The sequence below is a fragment of the Sinocyclocheilus grahami genome, unplaced genomic scaffold (genome assembly GCF_001515645.1).
Source record: "Sinocyclocheilus grahami isolate Dianchi unplaced genomic scaffold, SAMN03320097.WGS_v1.1 scaffold130.1, whole genome shotgun sequence".
In the NCBI taxonomy this organism is placed as follows: Eukaryota; Metazoa; Chordata; class Actinopteri; order Cypriniformes; family Cyprinidae; genus Sinocyclocheilus; species Sinocyclocheilus grahami.
In genome coordinates, this window is record NW_015505309.1 from 1,227,785 (window position 1) to 1,235,198 (window position 7,414).

The following is a 7,414-nucleotide window of genomic DNA, read 5'->3' on the forward strand; positions in this document are numbered from 1 at the left end:
TGATAAAGTAGCGTTGTAGTGGTTGATGTTGGGGGGGGGGGGGGGGGGGGTCTGCTCTGACCCCTCTAAAGAAGGCTTTAACCCGCCTGATGGACGTTAAAACTAGTTGGGGGGGCAACTAGTTCAGATAGAAAGAAGGCTAGCCTAGGCATAATATTGAGATTTACTTGTAAATATTAATATGCATTTCTATAGCCCTAACTGATTTTAAAATATAATTTTGGCAGCTCCTGAAATGACATTACCTGAGCGGATCCATACTATGGAAGCCCGTTTCCGCCACTAAATAAAAAATATATAATTCTGTAAGTCATAATAATGAGAAACTTTCTCAAAATTATGACTTAGTATCTCGTTATAATGAGAAACTTTCTCATAATAATGACTTAACCTCTCGAAATAATGACTTATTTTCTCATAATAATCTTTCTTTCAGAATCATCATTGGCTGGTAGAAAGACAAAAATAGGTTACATAAAAGTGTTTACCTAAAAGTGAAGATATGGTAAAGGTGTGAATAATTACATTTTAGACACACTGTCAGTAATTTCACCAATGAAAATAAAGCCCTAAGAGAACTGTTGTGCGTCTCAGATCAACACACAGCCGTGTTTCATTAATGAATCCACGTTTTTAAATGAATCAAGTGAATCAATGATTCAGTGAACCATTCATAAAGGCAGTCACTTGCTTCGTTTCTGAATGAATCAGCCATTTGAACGAATCGATTGAATGAATTTATGAATGACTCACTTGAGACAGGGATTTGCCGCCACCTACTGGCGCATTCAGTTTTATATTAAGAGTATCTTTCTTTTTCAAATAATTTCATATTTCACTATTTATTTGTATTTTTTATGTTGAATTAAAATATTTATTTCTAAAGCTACTTATAGGCCTATTTCAGCTACCTTTTTGTAATGTCTATTCAGTGTTTTTTTCTAAATTAACACAATGATAACTTATCATTAATAATAACTTTATCTTTAATCGGCACATGATGTACATGTTAATTAATTAATCTCATTAATTTGAGATTCATTTGATTAATTAATCGGCACATTGTGTAATTCATTTTTTTTAAATAATCACTTGACAGCCCTATTTAAAACAAAAAATAAATGTAACTTTAAACAGGTGGTTAGATAGATGTATTGAGAAAATATTTATTTTGTAGCTTGCTATTGCAGCTCAATAGAGCAGGTTTTGTTTTGAACTTGTTGAATAATAGGCTACGGGGAGAGAATCTCCACATAATCTTGTCTGTAACAGTTCATACATTAATACATTTGTTTGTAATTTGTAAAGATTTTGTGTAGAAAGCCTATTTAAAATGCATTTGTTTGCCATTAAAACTTTATTTATTAGGCCTATCTACTCTGTAATTTTAGAAGGCTGAACTGAACTGAACTGAACCCACTCTCCCTTAAACTAATCCAACTTCAGTGGGCGCTACATGTGTGTGCCTTTCAAATACAGTTAGTAGACTATTTATTATGCGTTTTGTGCATATATATAGTGTATGCTATTTTTTTGTATTTCATGTTATGCCATTCTTCGGCACTTCGGCTGATTCCGGACCGGAACAGACCAGTCCATCGTATTCTGTGACCGTAGCAGGCGCTGTTGTCCCTGTTTAGCGGTTAAGGCTAGAAGGGATACGACAAAAACTACTGGGCATGCGCACATCAATATAGCGTAATTTTTCTCACACTGTACAAAAATAAGTACTATTTTTGCATTATTGTAAGGGATAGGTGTAGACGTTGATAAAACACAATCTACCACACCCCTGTTTAGCTTGAACTCGATCACACACAGGCGAGTAGGGTACGCGCACAGCGTCTGTCTCTGTGGGTTCGTTAAATGTTCGCGCGAGAACGCGCCTGGCGCCCGTGCACGTTATATGAGCGCGCCCGGAAGACAGTCTGGTGTCGTGCTGTAGTAAAAACTAGATACGCCGATTGAACTGTACATAACAGGTTTAATTACATCAAGAAACATAGTTATTAGACAAGCTTTCCGAGTGCTTTTATTTTTTAGTATTATCAATAGTATTAATAGTATTAGTAGCCTATTAATTTTTATCGTTCGGCTGATTCCGGACCGGAACAGACCAGTCCATCGTATTCTATTACCGTAGCAGGCGCTGTTGTCCCTGTTTAGCGGTTAAGGCTAGAAGGGATACGACAAAAACTACTGGGCATGCGCACATCAATATAGTGTAATTTTTCTCACACTGTACAAAAATAAGTACTATTTTTGCATTATTGTAAGGGATAGGTGTAGACGTTAATAAAACACAATCTACCACACCCCTGTTTAGCTTGAACTCGATCACACACAGGCGAGTAGGGTACGCGCACAGCGTCTGTCTCTGTGGGTTCGTTAAATGTTCGCGCGAGAACGCGCCTGGCGCCCGTGCACGTTATATGAGCGCGCCCGGAAGACAGTCTGGTGTCGTGCTGTAGTAAAAACTAGATACGCCGATTGAACTGTACATAACAGGTTTAATTACATCAAGAAACATAGTTATTAGACAAGCTTTCCGAGTGCTTTTATTTTTTAGTATTATCAATAGTATTAATAGTATTAGTAGCCTATTAATTTTTACTATTAAAGATATTATTAGTATTATTAAAAAAAGAAGATTTGTTTTTATTCGAACAGTGACCTAACGGACATAGCCTGTGTTTTATATTATTGATTATTGCACCAAATGGAGCAGGCAAATCCCCTAAAATCAAAGTCAGCTGCAGAAGTTACACAGGCCATCTTAAAAATGTGTATATCAATTTGAAGCGCCAACACGGATACTAATAGATCAAGGCAGAGAGTTTGTGAACACAGTAAGTATTTTCAGTCCTACTGCACAAATGCATTTATATACTGCATGTTCTTCGCTGTGTTAAGAGTTTGATGTAAAATTACACAAATATGTGCTATTGACATTTAAAAAACAAGTATTTTTACATAACTTCTGTAGATCAACACTGAAGTGTGCAAAGTGCTGGGCATTAAGTCTCTGTGCCCTATCAGACGAGAGAGGCTCAATGGTGAAAAATGCATCCACCACAGCACATATAGATGACTAGTGGTTTTTAAACATTTTTTAAAACCATACAGTCACAGAAGACCTTTGCTTGCACAGCTAATGAAGGACATCAGTTTGTTTTTCTATCTATCTATCTATCTATCAATCAATCAATCAATCAATCAATCAATCAATCAATCAATCAATCAATCAATCAATCAATCAATCAATCAATCAATCAATCAATCAATCAATCAATCAATCAATCAATCAATCAATTACCTACCTACCTACCTACCTACCTATCTATCTATCTATCTATCTATCTATCTATCATCTAGTTATAGAATGTGGACACAGCCACAGACCCCTTATGAAAATTAACCATGGTTTTACTAAAAAAAACAAAAAACATTTACTATAGTTAAACCATGGTAACCAAAATGTAACCATGGTTTTGCTACACTAACCATAGTTTAACCATGGTATTTGTAATAAAACTGTGGTTATACAAATGGTAATCAATGCGTCAAAAAAATGGTTACAACACTTTCATAAGAGACTGACAATGCAAACAAGTGTTAATTGACAGATATGATGATGAGAATGATCTAGTTATAGAATGTGGACACAGCCACAGACCCCTTATGAAAATTAACCATGGTTTTACTAAAAAAAAACAAAAAACATTTACTATAGTTAAACCATGGTAACCCAAATGTAACCATGGTTTTGCTACACTAACCATAGTTTAACCATGGTATTTGTAATAAAACTGTGGTTATACAAATGGTAATCAATACGTCAAAAAAATGGTTACAACACTTTCATAAGAGACTGACAATGCAAACAAGTGTTAATTGACAGATATGATGATGAGAATGTTAATCAGACTTTCCTTGTTCACAGATGCAGGAGATCGTGGATGGAAGAGCTGAAGGGGATTGAGCACACACCTCGTCGAGCAGTTAGGTATCCAGGTAATGTTTTCAAACAATTCAGTTCAGACAAGGAAGGGAAGACACACTGGTGGGAATCGCTGGAGACAAACGCTGGAGATAATCGATGGAGTTCAAGGTAGCAGTCCACGCTGAATGAACAAAACCAGACAGAGGAGAGACGAGGTGTGTGCTTAAATAGAGGTGCTGGTGAGTGAACGGGATGAGCAGTAGGTATGAGTGATCAGGAAATTAGGTCAATGTGCAGGCTGTGTGTGAGTGACATGGGGAGAGTCAGGTAGAACATAGAACCTGGCCGATCCGTAGGTTGGGTGGGTGCCCTGGAGTTGGGAGAGTGACAGGTAAAGTGGAGGTGACCAGGGTGGTGTTGGCAGGATGGGAGTCCTCCAGGCCTGTACCGGCGACACTGGAGACCAGGGATGTACCGGCATCACCAGAGGCCAGGGTGGTGCTACCAGTATATATATATATATATATACTGTATACTGTATAAAGCCTCCATGGGCGGGGTGGCATTAATGCACAAGCTTACCTGGGCTTAAGCTCAGGGCCCCGGGCTGAGGAGGGCCCCCGGTGATGGCGTAAAATATTGTGACCTCATTTTATAATGAGTTGACTGTTCCTATAAATATCACTCTGCTTTGAATGCACGTGCGCAAGCCGAGAAGGGTCAGTCAAACGCTCCCAAATATGAAAGAGAAAAATTGCCAAAAATAAAGTGGAAAGTCAGTGAAATTTGTTCTTTGTCCTTTTTCATCTTAACATAGTTGAACTCTCAGTAGATAGTCAACACACAGTTGTGTAATATTATAATTTTTATGATGCATCGCGATGCTGATGTGAACGATTCTAAATAGGCCTATCAAACATATTAACGTACTGTTTTATTGTAAATATAGTACACTTGTTAAAGGCTAATAAACAAGTGTTTCCAGATAATCGTACTTCTATCAGATAATAAACTTCTTTAAAGCAAGATTCTTTTTACGAAAAGAAAATTAATGAATGAGAAAATAATGTGGGACATGCTTGGTGTTAAAACTAGTTTTTAAGCGCAATAGGCTAAGCCACAAAAAGATCTCAATGTGTTACTGACTGACACACCCGAAGCGCGCGCACAGAAAGCTGCCTCTCAGACAGCATGCAACACTGAATAACTTCAAAATATTTATTTGTGTAAACATAGACAGCTATGTCTTAAGTGATAGGAAACGGTTGTGGAAAAATCTGATGTGTAACATATTAGATCTGTGATTTAGATCTTATTAATATCTGTGATTTTTTAATATAATACACCTGCTGCTCTCTGTGTCATTATTGTTAATCAAACAACAAAAGAAAAGAGGGAATCGCTCACTGCTGTTGACCAGTGAGTGTCGGGCTAGTGGTTCAAAATTTTACTTGCTCTGCCACAAAAAATAAAATTGTTTTGCTATCATTGCTTTTGACACCAAAATTGTAGATACCAGTTCAATTTTATAATTCTCTATTCCAATTTCGATAACACAGCAAAAACTAATAGCCTAACAAAGATAAATAACAAATTATAAGCAATTGCACAAATAAATAATTTGAAAAAGATACAAATTAAATAATGCTTTAGGTTTTTAGGTTTGTATGTGTTCAGGTACAGGAACTGAATAATCAAATGTAAAATAACATTGCATATTCTTCACTGTATCGCGTAAATATAGATTAATCCTTGTTAAAACCAGAAAAGTTATTCAGTAAAGAGCACTGAGTGATTTTCTCAGTTTTATTTATTTATTTATTTTCACATTAAGGGCACCCGTGCACACTTGCAAATACACGTGTATATAATAAACATTCGTGATGCAGCAGTGGCTCGATGAGGCCAGTGACAAATTCATCAACTGCCCTGAGCGTCTTTTGAGTCCTTATTGTCGAGCCTGTGGTCTTAATTTTAAGAAAAAAATGCAAAAATACAGCTTTGATGATGAACACTTAAAAAAGTACTGTAGCAGGTTACAAAGGTTTCACTCGTTAATATTTGCCTAGTTATTGCATTAGCTGTCAAGAATACCTGCCATGATTAACAATATTTTATATTAAGTAAGATTTGTGCAAACGTAAATGAACGTACCATCCTGATATAAAGATTCACAAGCAGAAAGACATATTTGTGAAGGTGTAAATCACAGAACGATTTGTGAAGGTGCACATTTACCTTCACTAATTTACCTTCCTACTCTGTTCCTTATTTAATGTAATGCATTTAACCAATGTTAACACATGCAATTTAATACTACATGTTTATACACTACACGTTAATACTACACGTTTTTCTATGTAGATATCTGTGTAAAATATGTCGGACTTTGTGCATATGTGTAGTTTATGATATTTTGTGAGTTTTATATGACAGACCTAGGTTTGGATATTTTGTTAATGGCATTTATTACTGCGAAATTAAAGGCTGACAACTTGCTTGAATGTAGGCTGAAGTTCTGGTGGATGATGGGCCTCTCAAGAGGTAAAGCCCAGGGGCCCCTTACAGTCGTAATGCGGCCCTGTCCAATGGGCATGAAAAGGGAGGTGGGTACATTGGGAACACTGGAGCTAGGAACGGCATCCTTGGCCATGAAAAAGGAGTAGGAGACGCTGGAGTCAGGAAAGGCCACCACGGCTGTGACAAAGGAGCAGGAGACATCGGAGTAAGGAACAGCCTCCATGGGCGAGATGAAGGAGCAAGAAACACTGCAGTCAGGACCAGCCTCCTTGGCTGTCAGGATGCCTCTCCACTATTGTCTCTGCTTCTGCCCTTGTGTACGACGAACGATCTGCTTACTTCTCTGACTTTGACCCTCTGCTTGATTATCGACATCTGTTTAAAGCCTTGACCTTTAATAAACTTCCACTCATGGATTCTAACCAAATTCCAGCATCTCTGTTACAGAATACTTCGCCTCCTATGAATCCAGCGGAAGTGTCGAATCTGCAAGCAGCATTCTCATACCAAGCTGAAATGCTCCAGAAATATCAGGAACAACTCAACAAGCTGCAGACCGTCAACGAACACCTGACGCACTACATTCGATTTCTCCCTCCACCCACTCCTAAGACCGTAAGTCTCGCTCTTCCTGACAAATTTGACGGTACCGCTGAGCAATGCAAGGGCTTCAATCACCAAGTACAAGTTTATCTGGATCATAAAGGAGAGAGATTAGAATCAGAGGGCAAAAAGTGTGCTTTCATCATGACACTATTGACGGGCAGAGCTATCAACTGGGCAGCAGCCGTTTGGGACTCGGATTCACGCCTGAGAAATTCAGTGACGTACTTCATTCAACAACTCCGTGAAGTGTTTGAATATCCTCATGGCGGAAAGGACGTTTCGACACAGCTCATCAATCTGACACAAGGTAATCGTTCCGCTGCTGAGTTTGCCATTGAATTCAGA